This window comes from Macaca mulatta, chromosome 1 (genome assembly GCF_049350105.2).
Source record: "Macaca mulatta isolate MMU2019108-1 chromosome 1, T2T-MMU8v2.0, whole genome shotgun sequence".
Classification (NCBI taxonomy): Eukaryota; Metazoa; Chordata; class Mammalia; order Primates; family Cercopithecidae; genus Macaca; species Macaca mulatta.
In genome coordinates, this window is record NC_133406.1 from 130,307,655 (window position 1) to 130,327,428 (window position 19,774).

The 19,774-nt window shown below is 49.4% G+C and overlaps 1 long non-coding RNA gene across 1 annotated transcript in view; it reads right to left on the minus strand.

The window, feature by feature from the left end:
- The window catches only part of LOC114671281 (uncharacterized), a 30,770-nt gene extending 13,578 nt beyond the window's left edge, over positions 1 to 17,192 (minus strand). Inside the window, exons 1-2 of the long non-coding RNA XR_013399988.1 lie at positions 16,942 to 17,192; positions 14,340 to 14,565 (exon numbers count right to left, since the gene is read on the minus strand). This is a non-coding gene — a long non-coding RNA (uncharacterized LOC114671281). The remainder of the gene's footprint in view (positions 1 to 14,339; positions 14,566 to 16,941) is intronic.
- Between the last annotated feature and the right edge of the window lie 2,582 nt (positions 17,193 to 19,774).

Sequence of the window (19,774 nt, forward strand, 5' to 3'; positions counted from 1 at the left end):
CCCTAAGGAAGCCCCGACCCTCTGGAAACTTCTCCCTTTCCACCTCCCCACCACCCACCGCAAGCTGCTGGGAATTCCCCACTTCCTGGTAGGAACTGGAGAGCCCTGGGGAGATTTTCCTCAGCCCTGGAATTCAGGACACTTTCCTGTTTTCATAATAATGTCTTCACCCTCTGCATACCTACCCCTCCCCAATACAAATTGGTGGCGGGCGGGGAGGTGGAGGAAGGAGGTTCCACTGGAGGACCCTCCCTTACTACCCAGCCCAGGAGCCAATAATTTCTCCCCAGGAGAAATCAGAAGCTGCCTGTCAGCTTCTTGTTTGGGCCTCACACTGAGGGAATAGTCCCCCCTGTCCTTTATTTGAGATGAGTGACTCAATGGCTGACAACACAACTGCTGAATCTATAGCCTCCAAAACTATGCTGGGGTCCAGTCTCCAGCCAGGGCAGGAGGCATTCTGCTGGTGCTTCTCAGCGTGCCCCCACGCTGTCCCAGTGAGTCACTCCAGCCTGGTCCCTGGAGTTCTTGGCCCTGTCTCTGCTTGCTGGAAGTGTCTCTTCCCTGTCCCTTTCCTGGCAGTGTGTAGGAAAGAATGATGGACAACAGGCCAAGGCTGGGAGGTCTTGTTCAGTCAGAAAGCCTCAGGGAGCCCAGCCGGGATGAGCATCAGCTTGCTGGCATCTGGGGTCTAGACGGCAGTCACATGAGTCGTGCGCACTTGTCTAGTCTGAGACACATCCCAGGCCAACTGTTTGCTCGTGGGTCCCCAGAGCACCTGCTACTTCCGGGAAGCTCTCTCATAACTCATTTCAACAAACTCCCAATCTGCCAAGGCTTCACGACAAGGCGCTGGAAGGGAGAAGAATAAAAGAATGGAGAAGACAGAGCTCCTGCTTTCCAGGAGTCCAGAGGCCCATCCTAACAGCCATCACTGTGCTTTAAGATGTGCCAGGCTCTGGGGATGAGGTGTGGGGACTCAGTGATAAGTAAAACATTTCTCTGAATTTTAGTAATTTAGATTGCAGCTGGGGAGAGAGACATATAAACTGGTAATTCTACTACATGGTGGAATTACCTGAAAAGCCAGGCAGCTCCTCCCTGCAGCCTGAAATGTCATCTTCCCCTAGGAAGTCTTCCCTGACCCTTGTCCTTCAAGCATCACAGCATACACCACTAAGCTGTGTCATTGCCTAGCAGCCTAGCAGCAACCCCCATCCCCCTGCCACCAGAACATGAGCACTCTGAAGGCAGGAATTGGCCTTCTGTCTTTGTGTCTTCAGTGTCTCACACAACTAAACATATTTATAGATAAGTGTTACCTGAACCACTTCTAAACAGTTGACTGCAATACAAGGCTGACAATGTATGCTAAACAGAGATTTGACATGCTGGCTTTGTTGTAGAGAAAGGGCTGATTAATTCTAAATGATGAGGATAAAAAAGGCACCAAAGAGAAGGTGTGACTGCGGCTAAGCCCTACGGGATGCACAGGCTCTTGCCAGCCAGAGAAATAGGAGGAGGGCATGAGTCAGGAAAGTACATGGCTTGTTACAGCTAACATACAAAAGCCCACAGGAACTGGTGCATAGGACATGGAAGGAGGAGATGTAGGTGGTCAGGTGAGGAGGAGTCTTGGTACCATGCTAAGCAAGGAGTGTCGTCTTTGTTCTGTAGACACAGAGACCCTCTGAGAAGGTTCCATGACAGGAGTCATCTAAACTAACCCGCATTTTGCAGAGGCTGTGCTGATGGCTGTGGGGAGGGTGTATTTTGGAGAGTGCATTTCTAGGAGTGTCCTCTCTTTGGCCTCTCTCCCCTGGAAGGGGGAGCTGGGGAAAGTTGGGGGGAAAGTGTGGAGCAGATAAATCAGTTAAGAAACAATGTAATGTTAGCAGACTGATGGCAATAACATGAATCAGAACAGGCACAGTGGGAATAAATAGAAAGAGGCAGAGTTGGTGACATGGGAGTGAGACTGAATTATCTACACAGAGTGGCTGGGAGGACATGAGAGAGGAGCAGGCTCCGGGAGTGGGGGAAGGGGAGGAGGCATTCCATTCTGGGCTGCCATCAGCATGGGAGTAGAGGAAGAATCTTAGATTTTCTCAATCCTGATTCATCTTGATAACAAGCTATGTGAGGGCTCTGAGGAACCCACTTTGCACAAAGCTTACACAAGTGACAAAATCTCTTCCTATTATGGAAACATCTCACAGAGCCCTCCCAGTTTTAACTATCACCACACCACGTACACCCACCACCACAGCAACCCACGTGGTTGAGACACAGTGGGGTGTTGCCAAGAGAGGTAAGATGTGGTGTGTACAGGGAGCCCCTGCTATCATTGGGATGACTTCATGTCCGTGAGAGTGGCAGCCCACACCCTAGCCTCTCAGCTGCTGGCTTTCCCCATCTCTGACAACCTTCTGTTCCACTGTGACTTGGCCACCCACTCCCATCACCACTCCCTAGACTTAGTCACCACCCAGAACTCCCTTACCTCTGAAATCACTAATCCTGACGGCCTTCTCTATCCTCTCAGCTTCTCTACTCAATCACTTTGTCTCCTCCTGACCTCTAACCCCATCAGGTGCCCCATCCATGGACCCCTCTGTTTTCTTTCAATCCAGCACCCTGCTTCTTCCTGCACTCTCTTTTCTCATACCTGAGATGCACAGCTCAGAATTTTATTCATTGTCTCCTATAACATAAATTGCACCTTGTTGCATCACCTGCCAAAATTCCACTGGTGGATGAAGCAGCTGTCCTTCCTCTGAACTGCACTGGCGTAACAGGTGATTCTGCAGGAGAAGGCCACAGCAGCAAGCTAGCCAGGTCCTCCAGCACTGTGACCACCAAGCTCAACTGGGTCCTCAGTGCTGCCTGCCATGCCTTTTCTAGTCCTGGAAAAACCACCCTATAAACTGGTAATTCTACTACATGGTGGAATTACCTGAAAAGTATCCCTGTCCTCAAACTTTCCACATCTGTACTTCCATCTGAATTCTCAGCCGATGCTATCTCTTACTCCTTTCAAAGATAAGACAGAAGCCAGCCGGGAACGGTGGCTCACGCCTGTAATCCCAGCACTTTGGGAGGCCGAGGCGGGCGGATCACCTGAGGTCAAGAGTTCAAGACCAGCCTGGCCAACATGGTGAAATCTTGTCTCTACTAAAAATACAAAAAAAAAAAAAAATATCTGGGCATGGTGGTCGCACCCATAGTCCCAGCTACTTGGGGAGGCTGAGGCAGGAGAATCGCTTGAACCCAGGAGGTAGAGGTTGCAGTGAGCCAAGATTGTGCCACTGTACTCCAGCATGAGTGACAAAGGAAGACTCCATCTTAAATAAATAAATAAATAAATAAGACAGAAGCCTTGAGGCAGTGAGTCTTGGGCCATCCTGCAGCTTCTCCTATCTACTGGCTGTGCAGGTCCTCTCCACTTTGCCTCCTGGTTTAATGGAAGGCACACACTCTTCTATCTAATTTGCCCACTTAGCTTTTGGATCCCAACCCTTGCTGCCATCTCAGGGACCTGGCCTATCCCCTCTTTCCCTTTATCTTCAACTTCTCCCTCTTTACTCTCAGCTCCCCATCATTTAAACACATTCAAGTCTCTAATGTGAAATCAGGCCCTCCCTTGATTCTCTCTCTTCCTCCAATGATTACCCTCTCCTTCCTAGGAAAACATCTCAAACACTTTCCATTTACGCCTCAACTCACTGTGATAGATTTTTCCTCCCTCACAAAATATAAATAAACTGCATCCAAACTACTAATGACCTTCTCCATACATTCAGTGAACAGTTTTAGCCCTCGCGTGTTTGAATTTTCCACTGAGGGTCACTTCTTCTTTCTCCTACCCGTGGCTTCCGTTACACTTTCCTGTTTGTCCTCCTCTACCCAAACCCTAAATATTGGACTTACTGAGACCACCCTAGACCTGTCTCCTCTGTTTATTGCCCCTAAGCCACCCCTTGCACTCCTAATGCTCCAAGTGCTGCTCTAGGCTGGCAGCTATGAAGCACACCTCTCTTCTAAACCCCTCCCGAGCTTCAGATCCACAGGTTCAATTGCCTGTAGGGTTGTCAGATTTAGCGAATAAAAACACAGGATGCCTAGTTAAATTTAATTTCACATAAACAATGGATGCTTTTTTAGTATGACAACGCCCAAAGTAATAGGACAGATTTGTACTAAAACATTATTTGTTGTTTATCTAAAATTCAGGTGTAACTGGGCATCCATATTTGATCTGGCAACCCTGCATGACTTGACACCTTTATTTGAGACCCCTCGCAGCAGCTCCACTCAGTATCTCCACAGCTGACTTCCCATGAAACAAACTCAACCATCCACTGCATTGTACAAATGAAAAATGCTACGTCAGTCCTCCAGTCCCAACACCAGTCACTCAGCCAGGTTTATCTGAATCCTGAATGTCAACAGGAATGAGCTCCTCTGTTCTTCTTTAGCTCCCAAATCCTCTAAAATATCCCTAAAATCTGACCTCTTTTCTCCAGCAATAGCCATCATCCTAGTCAAGGCCACCCCATCTTTTACCTGCTACACCATCCTGGCTGGTCTCTAGTACGTGATTGCCACAAACAGCCCAATGGTCTTATTTAAATTCATATTTTACCATGGATGTCACTGGTTTAAATTCTGAAATCCGAAACCCTTACCAGGGTCCTAATGCCTTGCCTTACCAGGGTCCCGACACCCTGCCTAACGTGGCCCTTGCTCACCTCTCCCTCCTGTTTCTGGGCCATTCTTCCCCTTTCTCAATGCTCCACAGTCACACTGAGCTTCTTTCAGTTCCTCGAAAGTGCTGCTCTGGCCTTGGGTCTTCCCTCATGCTGGTCCCTCTGCCTGGAACAATCCTCTCCTCCTCTCCCTCTTTTCCTCTTAGTTAATGATAATCCCTTAGGTCTCAGGCTCTGTCCTTTGCTCTCCCTCAATCCTATTTTTCCCTTGTGGATCACTTGTCACCCTCTAATGGCCTGGCCAATGCCTGGTTCTCTGTTAGGCTGTGAATGCCACAAGAGCAGGACTCTGTCTTCTCTATTGGATTCTGAGCCCCTGGCATAGTCCCTGGCACAGACAAGGAGCTCAATTAATGCTTCAAGGATAAATAAGGGAGTAGCTTTTCTCCCCATTCAGCCTTGGAGGTCTCCTCTTACCTTCCTGTGAGCTCTCAGTGCAGAGCATCTGTTAAAGCTGAATGTTTTCAAATAGATTTAGAATTTACACACCATGATGTGCCTAAGTGGGGGTGTCAATCCTCCAGTCCCAACACCAATCACTCAGCCAGGTTTATCTGAATCCTGAATGTCAACAGGAACGATCAGAAGGCAGAGTGACCAGAGACAAGAGGGAGGGCTGGCAGCCTCCTGCGGGGAGATGGCGGGGCTGATGCTGGTGAGCGGAAGTGAAGGTACAGCAACCCAGGCGGCTTCATCTCCAGGCCTGGCTACTGAAGTGCGGCCTCCAGCAAGGCTCTCCCAAGTCCCATGGAAGACTCCAGAACAATGGGTGTGTTGAGCTTGGGGATTGTGGAGGGCATCCAGTTGTACCTATTCAGCAGGCTGTTACAAACGAGGGCCTAGAATTGAAGGACGATCAGGCTGAAGGTGTAGATTTAGGATTCACCAATAAGCAAGTGACCATCAGAGCTATGTGAGTAGTGAGCATCCCTAGGGAGATCATGGGGATGTCCAAGCAGAAGGTACTATTGATAAAACTTTGGGGACACCTGATTTAAGGGGCTTAGGAAGAAGAGTAAACTAAACCAGAAATGGGGAAAGAGGAACTAGAGGCCTCAAGGGAGAACCATGAAGGTGCAAAGGCCGGAAGCCAAGGGAGTAACTTTTAAAGAAGTGAAGCTTGAGCAACATGGTCAGCTGCCCCAGAAAGGGTGAACGCTGAGAAGTGGCTCCCAGGGTTGGAAAAAAGGACGTCAGACATGACCTATGAAGAGAAAAATTAGCTCATCTCTCCGGTCCCAGCTCCTTCTACCTTCCCTCTGATAGCACCTCTGTGGGCAGGGGCAACGCTGCCCCTCCCTGCCCATTTCTACAAGTGGAAGAACTGTTTCTGATTTGGGGAATGGTCAGAAAGAGAGATAAAGTCAATTCCATTCAAGCAAGGTCATGGCTTATATGTCCAGTTTCCAGAACTTGGGACTGTGATGAGGAAGGCAGGGGTCTGGTCCCCAACCTTTGGAGGCTTACAGGCTAATGGGATCTCTAGGCACTGCTGCTGCTCAGTCCTGCCCTTCTTAGACCAGGGTTCTTCCCGGCTGACCCTCTGGGTCCTGAGAGGGCTCCTGCAGGCTGCATCCTTCTCTTTGCCCTCTCTTGCCATCACCCACTCTTCTGCCTGGAGTTTGCTTCCCACTCTTCCTGCTCAGATCCCCACATCCTGCCTGCAGAGATGGTCCCCAGTCTCCAATTCGTTCTACCTCCCAGGACAAGCCTACAACATCCTTTACTCACATCTCCTTCAGGGAAACAAACGGCAAAACAAGCAGAACATGCCCACCCCAGATGGGGAGTTATGAAGCCTGACACACATCCAAAGCTCCTGCAGCTAGATATGGCTCCTGGCTTTGATTCTGACCCCCTTGGGGGCCTCAGTGGATTCTGACCCATGGATTTGTTCCTGAGGGTAAGGTCCCCTTCTTTTCTCCACCATAACTCAACTCCTCCAGTGGCCCCCTCACCTCCAGCGGGTACCCTATTCCTTGGAGCCCTCATGCAGGGGGGAACCTCATTCCCCAAAGCTTCAGAGTCATCGAGGAATGTCCCACAGGAGGTATTTTCTCCTAAAAGGACGCAGGACAGATTAATCTCTTATAATAATATTTTGTAAATATCACTTTATCATAACATTTTCATGCTCAAAGTCTGTGGCCTGGAAGCTGGGGGAGGTGGCGGGGGGCTTCTTCACTGGTGCTTCAGTCCCTCAGGGTGCCTCAGGCTCGGGGGGAGAAAGTGCTTTCCTTTGGTCTTTGGGAGGAGAGTCCACCTGTTTCTCTGCCTCAGTGCTCCCAGGACACCCTCCTGGACTCCCAGCACAGGAGGAATGAGAGTTTGGACAGCGAGGAGAGAGTGTCAGGAAGTAAAGAATGAGCTTAGAAGATCTTCCCGTCCTGCCTTGGCTCCTGCGTGTCCAACTCGATTGCACAAGATTAGATATCAATTCAGCAGCTGAGTGCTCAAGGCCCTTCTGAATGTCTGGCCCCAATCCATTGCCCAGGGTTCAGGAGGCTTGAGTTCCAACACTCCTGCCAATAACTTCCATGTACCTCAGGCAAGTTCTTTTTTCTCTAGCGTTAGACTAGGGAGCTAGATTACGTGGCCCATTCCCACTCTGTCATCCTACAACTCGATGAGTTTGCCTTTCTCCATGGCACAAATGTTCTGCTCCAGCCCGACCCATTTTCCCATGCCTTCTACACACTCTAGACCACCAGGACAGATAGGCTGATTCTCACTCCTCAGTTTTGATTGATTGGTGACGGCTGCAGTGAGTCAGAGGAAACAGTACATCAACAATGTCTGCCACGGACAGGAGATAGAAGAGGGCTGGCACATGTGCCATATATTTGCCCACGTCTTGCAGCCCTCCACCCTTGGACTCAGGCAATTTCCCTCTCCTGGAATGCTCTCTCTTCTTCTCCACCTGTCCACATTATTTCACAGTTCAGATTCTTCAAGGAGCTGGGCTATCTCCCAGCACTCAGAAGCATCTTTCTCCCCTGAACTTTTTACAGGTAGTGACTTTTGAGGGACACATCGTTTGTTTATAGTTTTTAGAGATTGTGAATAGAGCCGCTATAAACAAATAAAATAATAAACAAAGCAAAACAAAGAAGGCCATGATGCTTCTGCTCACTGGACTTTGACCCCAGGCCGCCTGGTAGGGTTAAGCTTGTTCTGGTGAGTGTCTGTGTTCCCTCCCTAACAAGACTGTGAACTTGTAGGCATCTAGGCCTGGCTTGCCCCACTGTCTCCCACTGATGTAGCCTGGAGCTAGGCACGGAGCAGGCACTCAGAAGGGTTCACTGAGTAGAAAACTTGTGTATGCACAAGAAGGACCCCAGCGTCCAATCCTGGCCCTTAGAGACTGACAGTTGGGCCACCCGAGCTCAATCGACAGAGCAGGGAAGGTCCAATGGGCTTAGTCAGGCGTAAGACCTAGAGCCGGTTTCCCTAGAAGTTGGTTTCAAAATTGGGGAGGAGCTTTTGGATGAGAGGAGGTGGGGAAGTTCCAGCTGTGGGGAAAGTGTGAAGGCTCAGAAGTGGGAACCAAAGAATCTGCTCTGGGAAAGTCATTAGAGAGCTGTTCTAACGCTTTCCCTTCTTCCTACAGGAAGAATGCTTGTTGCATTTTGCCAAGTTGCTCTCAGCTTTTTCCTGCCTGTGTGCCATCCTTCTGCAAACCACCAGCACTGGCCGCCTTGCACAGCGATAATCAGCCTGTCAGTCAATAAACTGAAGATGTTGGTAGTGCGCTGGGATTGGTGGCCAGCGGCGAGAGCCCTGAGAGCTATAAATTCAAGATGAGAATTGAGATGTTGCCAAGGTTTCATAGAGTCCCTGATTTACTAGGAAATTGTTCCCTAGCCTCGACTGCTGGCCCTGTTATGCAGGGGACTCTGTGTGGACTGGGGGGATGGTTGAAGGAAAGACAAAAAATAAAAGACCAGAAGCCAGTGTTGAGACACAGCGGATAGGACATTCCCTACCCCATTGCACTTGGTCCCCTATGGTCTGCTATTTAATCTGTCTTAACCATGGTCTGATTTGCACGTGCTTGCTTATTTTCTCCAACTATTTTACAGATCCCTTGAAGGCAGACACTGGCTCATATTTCTGGTGTCTGCCTCCCCCACCCCATTCTAGGCCTCTAGCACTCTAGGACCACACTGGGCTCATGGGAAAGCCGATTGATTAACTGGCTGAATGCGGAGGAGGAGGGGTTAATTAATCCTAGAAAGAAGGCCTCCCAGAGAAGTCCCCCCTCACTGCTCCCTGAGGACCATGAACCTCTCCTAGGCATCCTCTGCCAGCCCAGGCCTTCCTGATCCTGATCCTGCCATTGTGGGCTCTAGACTGGGCCTTCCTCCTTCAGCCTCTGGGGACAGGTTGCTGGCCTGCAGTTCTGAATATTTCAGTTGGCTCCATGCGTAGGGCCTGCTCCAAGGCCAATCTGAATGAATTTGGCCACCTCCCTGTTTTACAAGTCCCTTTCCTAAACTGGAGCCTACAAACATCTCCCTGCCTTCCTGCACAACGCGTGGCTCTGTTCCCTCAGAGAGAAAACAGTCTGAACTGTCCTAAGTCCATTTCCTCTCCAGGTTTTGCTAGTCTCTTCTCTCATTGAGTAAGGATTTGCTGGGCCCTGCCCCTTGATGTGCATGGGACAGCAACCTGGGCAGCAGTTAGAGAACAGCAAAGGAGGGCCTCCACTCTCCTGGAGCTCCCAGCCCACTGCGGGGACCAGAACACAAGGCTCATTGCGAAACCCGTCGAGGCCACGTTTGCTTGATAAGCACCACATGTGTGGAGAGAGAGCTCATCCCAGCCCAGCTTGGGCTCTCCTGGGTGGGCTGGGGTCTGGGAGGAGCCCACAGGAAAAATGGGAAGAGAATGCCTCCAAGAGCATAGAGAGCCAGCTCAGCTACTCACCAGCTGTGTGACTTTGGGCAACTTACCTGACGTCTCAGGAGTTAGGTTCTTTATCCACACACCAAGTTTCCCTGGTATCCTAGGATTCAGATGGGGCATGGCACAGAGCCGCAGCCTCGTTGCTACAAGGCTTTGAGAACACGCTGAGCTTGAGGCAGAGGTCCAGGCCAGCAGGGAGGGGTCTGGGGCCTGTGATCCTAAGCACAGCTTCTCATGAGCGCTAGGTGAGAGGGGTCACACCTGAGAGGCCATGGGGCCAGAACTCAATCCTTGAGATCAGGTGCCTCAGGCCTGGGCTTCAACTCACCCCTGTCCCTGCTTCCCTGGGTCCATGGCTGCAGTGAGCAAGAAAAAAAGAACCCCAGATGGGGGGCGGGGCAGAAGCCACATCAGCACCAACCATGGCAAACAAAGATGAGCTGTCTTCTAGGCTTGAGGTTGTTCATTTGCAAACAACAGTATTTGAGTTGCCACTGTTCCCTGCCTCCCAGGCCAACAGAGGCTGTCTGTGCGCCCGCCCTGCCCCCGTCTAGGGCTCTGTCTCTGGCCTCCACCGGGGCCTTCTGCATGTGTCAATCCCTTGGTTCTCTGCAGCGGCTCTCAGACACAGGATCTGAGGAGAGGCAGCATCCAGACAAGGGGTCAGTGCTGGTTAGAAGGGAGTTTAGAAGGGGGACATTGGCGGTAGGGATACCCAGCAGCATGGTAAGTGGAGAAGGTATGTGCCTGTCACACCCCGGATAGCTGAACTCTGACCACAGCTCAGAGTCCCCCTCCTACCCCAAACCTCAAGGCCAAGGCACAGAGGTGGCCCTTGTCAGTACCCATCAGTCCTAGAAATCTAGGGCTCCAAGAAGCTCTGAATTGGCCTCTTGAGACCCTGAAGCCTTGAGCCCAGGACAGCACATCTCCCTGATGTTTTGATAATGTCAGGGGCAGGCGCTATGCAACGCATCCCTCCATGAGGTCAGACAACCACTTTCTAGCAATTCCTTCCTCTGGGATAAGCACTGTCTTATAGGACCTCGTCATGCAGTCACCTGCATCAGTCCCAACCACTGAACGAGCCAGGAGAAACTGGCTCAAAAGCTGGGTAGGGGTATAGGGCCTGGGGAAAGGGGAGACACTCCAGAGGTAGGGGCTCAGCAGCTGGGCCAGTGAAGACATCTAGTACCCCACTGGCTGAAAGTGAGCTCTGGGAGACAGGTCCGGAGCTTTGGAACAGCAGCTGAGGAGTGGGCTTAGGAGACAGTGCATCTAAGAATATCAGTGGAGATAGATGTTACCCCATTCAGCCGCAGGACCACCTCCTGAGAAGAGGGATGCCCTTTCTTTGCTTACATGCTTAGTCCTTGTCTGCTCTCTGTCCAAAAGGATGGGGGAGTCAGAAAAATGCCAAAGATACGTCGGCACAACTCCCCGACTTCCTACCCTAGGGCGTCAGCCTTCCCTGTGGGCTTCTCCACATCCCAGGCCTGGCTGGGAGGCTCCAGCGAGGGCAAGACCTCTGGTAAGGAAGCCGGGTTGACCCAGAATTGTTCCTCAGCAGATTCGTCGCTCAGCCAGGAGGAGGTGCAGAGGAGCCTGAGTTATGGGTGCCAGAGATATCAAAGACTTCGGGTCCTGCGAGCCTTGAAGTCAGATAGCCAAGGGTAAAATCAGGGTCCCCCAGCTGTGTGGCCTCTAAGCTCTCCGAACTTAGTTTTGTCTTGACCTCACAGTTATGAGAATTAAAGCAGGTGGTGTGTGTGAGAGCGCCTGGCACAGAGCAAGTGCTTATTCATGCTTAAATTCTCCTCCCTGTGACTAGGGCAGGCGGTGGGGCTGTATCCCCAACTCCTCAGCACAACTTAGGAGCGCAGAGAGCCATCCAGGAGCCCCTAGCCTGAGCTCAGTGCTAAGCCAGCTCTTAGCACCCTGCTTCTAAAAGGTCCTGGGCAGGCAGAGGTCAGAGCCCTGAACACCACCGTGCTGCGCTTGTCATGCTGTGCTTTGGATGTCCCCCTCCCCGCCACACACCCACAAGCATTGCTCCCATGTCTGAGTAAGTCAGTTTCAAATCCTTGATCCCACGCATTTCTCCTCTAAACTGGGAATATGGTGGTCTAGAAGAGCAAAACAAATCCTGTGGGTGGGAGAGCAGTGCCTCCAGCTTAGGCGCGGGGGTGGTGGGCCGGGTAGCTGACTGTATTTACAAGAATCTCAGATTTTTATTGCTACAGCTACAGAGCCTGCCTGTGTCCCCTCCACCCGTTGCCCCTGACTCACGGCCCACCTGTCTGCCCAAGGCCTCTGAGGAAGTCCCCAAACACACTAGTCCTGGCCACCCCTCTACTTAATTTCAGATATCCAAATAAGGAGTTTTAAAGTGCCTCTGAGAGAAGCCTCAGGATGTGTACAACATCAGGCCATGAGAGCTTTGTAGCTTTGAGGCAGCTTGCTATAGGGTAAAAACGGAATGAGGTGCAAATCCAGGCAAGGTCAGGTGAGGTGAGGGAACTGGTGTCCCAAGTCCTGGGGACAGGATATCCACATTTGCTTGGTGGGATCAGACCAGCCCGTGGCATCTGAACCCCACCACTTACGTGCTGGGTGACCTTGGTCAGCTAGTTACCCTCTCTTAGCTGAGGGGACAAGTTCCTACCTGTGGGGTTGTGAAGATTGAATGGGATCAGGGTGAAAAGTGGTTGACCCAGGCCCGGGCCCAGAGTCTGCAGTCAGTAGCTAGAATAACACAAATTATCTAAGCTAATGGCAACTCCATCTTTCCACCATCTCAAGCCAAAAACCATCGAATCATCCCTGACTCCTCTCTCTCTCACATCCCACACCAGAACCGTCAGCAAAAGCTGTCATCTCTCCCGACAGCCAGGACCCCACCTGCTCTCACCATCTCCTATTGCTCTGCCCGCGTCCACACCACCATTGTCCCTCACCTGGGTTATGGCTGCAGCATCCTGGCGTGTCCCCCAGTGACCCCTCGGTCTTTTCTCAGCACAGAAGCCAGAGAAATCAGACTCTCCATGGCTCCCTATTTCACCCAAGTTCATGCAATGGCCAGGAAGACAGCTCGTGATCTGCCCCTTGTGCTAACCGCCCTGACCTCTACTCCCGCCACTCTCTCCTGGTTCCTCTGCCCCAGCCTCTGCCCTCCTGAATCTCAGCACACAGGCATAGGCTCCTCTTGCCTGGGGCGCACGCCCCCGATACCCCACGACTCAGTCTCCCCTTTCCTATGAGGCCTACCTTGACTGCTCCCCGCCCCTAGCCCAGACCCCCTTCATTCCTTTACCTACTTCACAGGTCGTTTTTTTTTTTTTTTTTTGACGGAGTTTTGCTCTTGTTGCCCAGGCTGGAATGCAGTGGAGCAATCTTGGCTCACCGTAACCTTTGTCTCCCGGGTTCAAGCCATTCTCCTGCCTCAGCCTCCCAAGTAGCTGGGATTACATGCACCCACCACCACGCCTGGCTAACTTTTTATATTTTTAAGTAGAGATGGGTTTCATCATATTGGCCTGGCTGATCTTGAACTTCTGACCTCAGGTGATCCACCCGCCTCAGCCTCCCAAAGTGTTGGGATTACAGGCGTGAGCTACCATGCCTGGCCTACTTCACAGGTCCTTTTGCCCACAGCACTTAGCACATTCTAGCTTCCCATGTAATCTACTGATTTAATCTGTGTTTTGTTCCCTGATGTATCCTAGACACTTAGAACTCAAAAAATATTTGTGTGTGAGTGATATAATCTCACAACAATCCTATGAGGTGGTTAAGTCAGCCTACTTATTTTAATGACAGAAACTCCAAGTTTTCCATGCTTAAGCTGTGATTCTCTCCAAGTGTCTGGGGTCAGGGTCAGGGTGACAATGGCCCCCAGGAATGCCCAGCCCCCTCCCCTTTATGACTCCCCCACCCAGCATGCTGGCCACTTGAAACACTCCGGCACATGCAGAGATGCAAACCTATTCCTTTGGCTCCCTTCTGCACAGCTGAGGCCAACTAGAACTTTCCTGAGTCTTTCCTACTTCCCACTAAGGGAGGAAATCAGGGAAATTAACACAGAGAACATAAGAATCATAAAAACTGTCTGGCTTACAAAGTGAAGCCTTCTTTCAAAGCAGAAGGGACTGCTCTGTTTCCAGTACCTTCTGAGGTGGCTGTGTTCCTACCTCAGGACCCTGGCATGACTCTCTAGGTGCCTGGCCTGTGTCTCCCCCTTCCTGGGGCCCAACTCCCACCTGCTACCTGTCTCCCACATTCCTCATCCTGCCCGTGGAGCTAGAAACCTCACCCTGCTATTTCCTAGTCATGACTAAAGAAGCTCACTTCTCTGGGACAGTTCTCTCTTCTGTAAAATGGGAAGGGTAATGCTGGTGGGAGGTACAGATGAAATAACAGTGTGATGGGCTTTGGGAACTTTCAAACCTTACGCAAAGCTAAAATAAAGTGGAGGCATGCAGGTGGGGTCAGGACCTGCCCCAGAGCCAGGAATTCTGACACAGCCGGTATCTGCAAAATTCCCCCTTGCCTGGTCAGGACCCCTTGCCTGGTCAGGTCCCCTTGCCTGGGAACTTGCAATTTGATCACAGACAAAGGAGATTTGCTTTCAGTTAAACAGTGACACTTTGGTCTCCCACTTACCTGGTTGTAGACAAGGCAGAAATTGGAGGACCTGGAACACAGAGGGAAATTGAGGCCAACAGTGGGGCCATGCTTGAAGGTACCCCCAAATCTGGTACAAGATCCCAGAGGAATTTCTGGGTGCAGTGGTGCACACTTGTAGTTCCAGCTACTCAGGAGGCTGCGGTGGGAGGATCACTTGAGCCAAGAATTCCAAGTCCAGCATGGGCAACATAGTGAGACCTGTCTCTTAAGAAAAGAAAATCCTGAGGAGATCGTGTCCTGGCAAGAGTGCCTTAAGAGGCAGACTCCTTATACTTTCTTGAGAAACGTTGCTTGGCATAATGCAATCCATAAAGCACCTACTATATGTCAAGCACTGCAGTTGGTATTGGGGATACAGCAGTGAACAAAATGGACTCCTGCCCTCATGGTGCACCCCAAGGTGCCCACTGTCTGTGGGCAAGACAGACATTAAGCAAATACACAAATTTTTTTTTATTATTTGTGTTAACAAATAATTATTATTAATAACAGAGGCAAGAACTTAGATGGAGAGGCTTAGGCTACCATGAGAATGTATAATAGGGGAACTTGACATTGTGGAGGAAGTTTCAAGAGTCTTCCCAGAGGAGGTGCCATCTGAGCTGAGAACTAGTTGCAGGGCACTGTTCCATTATCTCTAGCAAGTAAAAACTAGTTTCCTCACACAGCCCGCACGAGACTAGATACAGAGTGTGGCCCCAAGATCCTAGGCCAAGGCCAGGCCCCGGAAAGGGAATAAGACCTAGCAGTGATGGGGCAGGGAGGCCCTGAGGGGTGCAGGCTGAGCTTGGGCTCTGACCTCGCCCATCCTCCAGTACAACCCTGTGCACACCCGAGCCAGCCTGTGAAGGGAAAGATCCTGGCTGCTCAGCCACCCATGGACGCAGTGGGGCAGGGCCCCATGACCTCATTGTAATAGTGTCCTACAGCCTGGCCAGCAGGAGGAGAAAACAAACACTGAAAAGTCCCCCAGTGCTCCCTGATGCCGGTTCAGGAAGATTCAGGCGCTGCAGGCAGTGCGCCCTACTCAGGAGGCCTGAACGGAATTCGAAAGTACTTATTTCTCACTGAAAAATTCCTAAGATTGCTCAACATTCCTTTAACCCCAGGAGTTGAGGTTTGGCAGGAGACGCTGAGAGCCGGCAGGAATGGGAGCCTGTGGGCCTGCCGCATGGCTCAGCACTGTCAGGGAACAGCTCCTCGGCCCTGCTCCCTGCGGGCACAGGGTGGGGGCAGGGGTTGCAGGGGGCTCTCAAGACCCTCCCTCCCCCAACGTAGGGACTTTGAGTGTGGGGTGATTTTGGTGGAGCTGGAAGGAAGTCGGGGGAAATCTCCTGGCTTCTGTAGATGAGAGATGCTGTTCCTGCCCCTTGAAGAGAGCTGCCGTATTCCCAAGAGGGCTGGGGACCGGGGCCCCAGATTCTCTGGCTCTGGTATGAAGGCCTGTTTTCCCAGCTCTCAGGAACCGTGGAGGGAGTCGCTCACTGAGAGGACTCTCTGTGGTTACCAGGGAGATGAGCTCCCTCTTTCCAGTTTTCTGCTTGAGGAGCCTGGCTCAAATGCCTCCTCCTCCAGGCAGCCTGGTCCCTACCTGGATTGAAATCCTTCTAACACGTTATGTTTTATAGTACAGTTATTGCTATACATGTCTGCTCTCCCCTACTAAGGAGAAAAGGGGAAGGCCGTCACCTTTTTGGTTCACGTCTGTATGATTCTGCAGGGCCCAGTTGGCACAGAGATTTGTGTACCAACGTGTTGACTGAAGCATTGCTTACAGCAAGGGGAAATGGCAAGTTACCTAAATGTTCAAGAAAAGGAGTTTGATTAAATCGGCTAGAGTGTCCCCATATGTCAGAATGCTAAGTGGCCATCAGCAATTCCATTCTCAACAATATTTAAAGGTATAGGAGAATATTAAAACCAACAAACTTCCATCACACAGAAGGAACATTTTAGTGTTTACTTATTGTTTTTTATGTAGATAGACAAATAGAGTAAAACCCAACCAAAACATGATCTGTGTGGGGATAAAAATGAACAAGTGTGAAGTGTGGGGTTGTATGATGGTGAAAGTAATAGAAAACAGCATTTGAAGCAAGGGGGGTCTCTACTGTCCCAAAAAGCACAAGGTAAAGATGTTGAAAATGTTACCACACTCAGGACTCTGTAGGCTGAACTAAGAAAAGCCCCAAGCAACCAGGAGGCTGTCACCGTTTAATCCCACCCACCTGATCCACAGAAAGGAAGAGCAGCTGGCTGGCTAGAGAACAAAGACAGGAGAACAGAAGCCTATTGATTATTCTGTTTCTGAATCATCATCGAATTGGACATATATTTTTATGAGAACTATACGGTATATATGTTTCATATTCTTTCATAGTTAACATTGTATCTTAAGCCACACCTCATTCTATTAAATACATTTTAAAATACATTTTAAAACATGACATTATTGTAAACATCCGTTTTTTTTTTAAACAGTCTTTGTTCTTATCTTTGATTTCCCCTTCCCCTTATTCATAGGGGTACAACTGCTAAGTCAAAAGATATAAATATTTTTAAGATCACTGAAACTTACTTTTAAATTTCTCTGAGAAAAGCGTTTCCAGTTTCCACTCGGCAGCAAATGAGATTGTTGCCTGCCGCCCTTTCAGTCGGTGGGTTTGTCATTGTTAAAGTCTGAGTGGATGGATTTGAAAGAGATTTTTAAAAGATAGAATTGATGGAATTTGGTGGCTGCTTGTGGGTATGAGAGGTGAATTCAAGAGAATTCCTTCATGATCTTGAGACCTTTGGCTTGGATGTGTGGGATGATAGGGAAGCCTGTAGCTAAGAAAGGCAAAAGAGAAAGAGAATTGGGATCAGGAGAATAGAAATTTTGTTTAGGAGTCTTGCACATTTAAAACAAACAAACAAAAAACCATGCAGCCCTCAGTAGATAAACAAGAAAAAAACATTTCCCAAAAGGAAACATGTAAATAATTAAATAATAACAAAATATCAGTCTCACATTTCATTAACTAAGATTCATTTGGCTGAAAAGAATAGAATTTTAATTTTTACGAGTTAAATTAAAGAGGGAATTTAGAGGAGATAGCTAGGAAGGGATCCTTACACACTGGCAAGAGTCACTCTATCTCTCTTCTTCGTTGGGCTGCTCAGAGGAGGTGGCTGTTCTTCTGGGCATGCAAAACAATGAATATCCCCTGGATTCCCCATATACACACTTTTCTTCCCATACAAATAATGCCTCCAAATGTCCTCTCTTAACGTAATACAACCATCCCATCTCAGTGCAATGTAACTCAAGTCTTATCCAGCAACCGCATGCAGTTCTAAGTTCAGAATCTACTAAATTAGAAATCTCTTTTTTCCTCTGATAGCTGTTAAGATTTTCTTGTTCTTCTTGATGTTCTGCAGATTTAGAAAAGCCTGTACAGATGTGAATTTACTACCTATTCTACTAAGAACTCAGTGGGCATCTTTTTGTTGTTGTTCTGTTTTGTTTTTGAGACAGAGCCTCACTCTGTTGGCCAGGCTGGAGTGCAGCGGCGCAATCTCCACTCACTGCAGACTCCACCTTCTGGGGTCGATTCTCCTGCCTCAGCCTACTGAGCAGCTGGGACTACAGGCGCACGCCACCATGCCGGGCTAATTTTTGTATTTTTAGTAGAGATGGGGTTTCACTATGTTGGCCAGGCTAGTCTCAAACTCCTAATGTCAGGTGATCTGCCGCCCACCTTGGCCTCCCAAATTGTTGGGATTACAGGCGTGAGCCCCCAAGCCTGGCCTCTCTTCTTTTATCTTTTGAGGATTCTAAACCAGCTTAGTTGACAACCATTTTCATCTTGCTCGACTACTTTCTTTTCATCTGGAGGGAGTTTGTTCCCTGCTGACTGCTTTTGTTGGCAGTGTTTCCTCATATTAGTTTTCCTGTTTCTTATCCATGGCAATGTTTAGCTTCTTTTGAAATGTGGCAGCATTGTTTTATTTTCCCCTTTTTCACTGGGGAGGCAGCTTAGAGTGACGGTGAAGAGCTCAGGTTCGGGGGTCACGCTGCCAGGGCTCCTATCTCCATGATTTAATAGCTGCACAGCCTTGGGCAGCCTTCTTCAGTTCTCTGAGCTTCTATTTCCTCATCTGTTCACTGGGGGATAATAATAGCACTTATCTAATGGGGTTTTTGGGAGAGTTGAATGAGCTAACACATATAAAGCACATAGACTATGCCTAGGACATAGTGTTTAATAAATGTTGGGGTTATTTCTACATATTTGGAGAAAATAAATGAGTTTAGTGTGTATGAAAGTGGTGCTCAAAGCATTAACTTAGAGGGTCATTTGATGGCGAGTCCAAGTTTAGGATACTTGGACTAAACTATCTAGTCTTGTCCTCATTGGTGATGTGATTATCACAACCACTAGCCACCTCCAACACACTTCATGCACAATGCTGGTGGGAAGCAAGGTAACCATTGTAAATGCTACCATTTAAATTGGGTAACAAGGAAACAACGTTCAATGGACACTGGTCCAACATTTAAACCACATCCAGCTGGATAGGGACAGGAAGGTCAGGGCTGTGGCTGAATAATATCACTCCATCCTTGGCAAGGAGTGAGATCTCTGGTTGGCCAGTCTGGCTCTCCAGGTTTTGCCTGTTGGGAACATTCCCTTTGCCCACATCCACAAGACCCCTAGTGAGCAAGGGGGTACAAAGGATCCCCCTGCTTGAGGCTGTAGTGCCTCACAAATCACTTCCTGTTGGTCTACATACCTGTAGATTACCTCACAGTAGAGTTTCCCCAACTTGTTGGATGATAGAAATCTCCTAGGAAATTTAGTGAAAATACAGATCTCCAATCACACCTCAAATTCATGAAATCTCCAGGGGAGGTGCTTTGAAATCTGTGTTTTTGACAATCATCCCAAGGGATTCTTATTGTCAGGAAAGTTTAGAAAATAACCACCTTAGTGATTGAGCAATCACACACTTCCATTTGGCAAACTTGTGGTTTTTTAGCATGCAAACCCTTAAACCTTGCATCATCTTACTGTGAGTTTCACTCTGAGGGTCTCTGTGACTAATAACCAACTCCAGCAATGTTGAAGGTACAAGAAGTGTGTTGGCCCTTGCCCATGTGGCTTCAACCTCTTACCAGCAGCTCTGGAGACTCTGCCCATCCCCCAGGGCTCAGCAGGAAACTGGGGAGGGAAGGCAGGGCTACTCTGTTCTGCTACGTTACTTCTGCCATGGGGACTTTCACATTGCACTGTGGTGGGGTGGGGAGAGGTTGGTAATTCCTTGTCAGGCAAGGAGGGCACAACACAACATGCTTGGCTGGTTATGGCTTTTTCCAGGTATCGCTATTTCAGTTTTCAGGATTCTACAGCTTCTTAATCAGTGCAGAC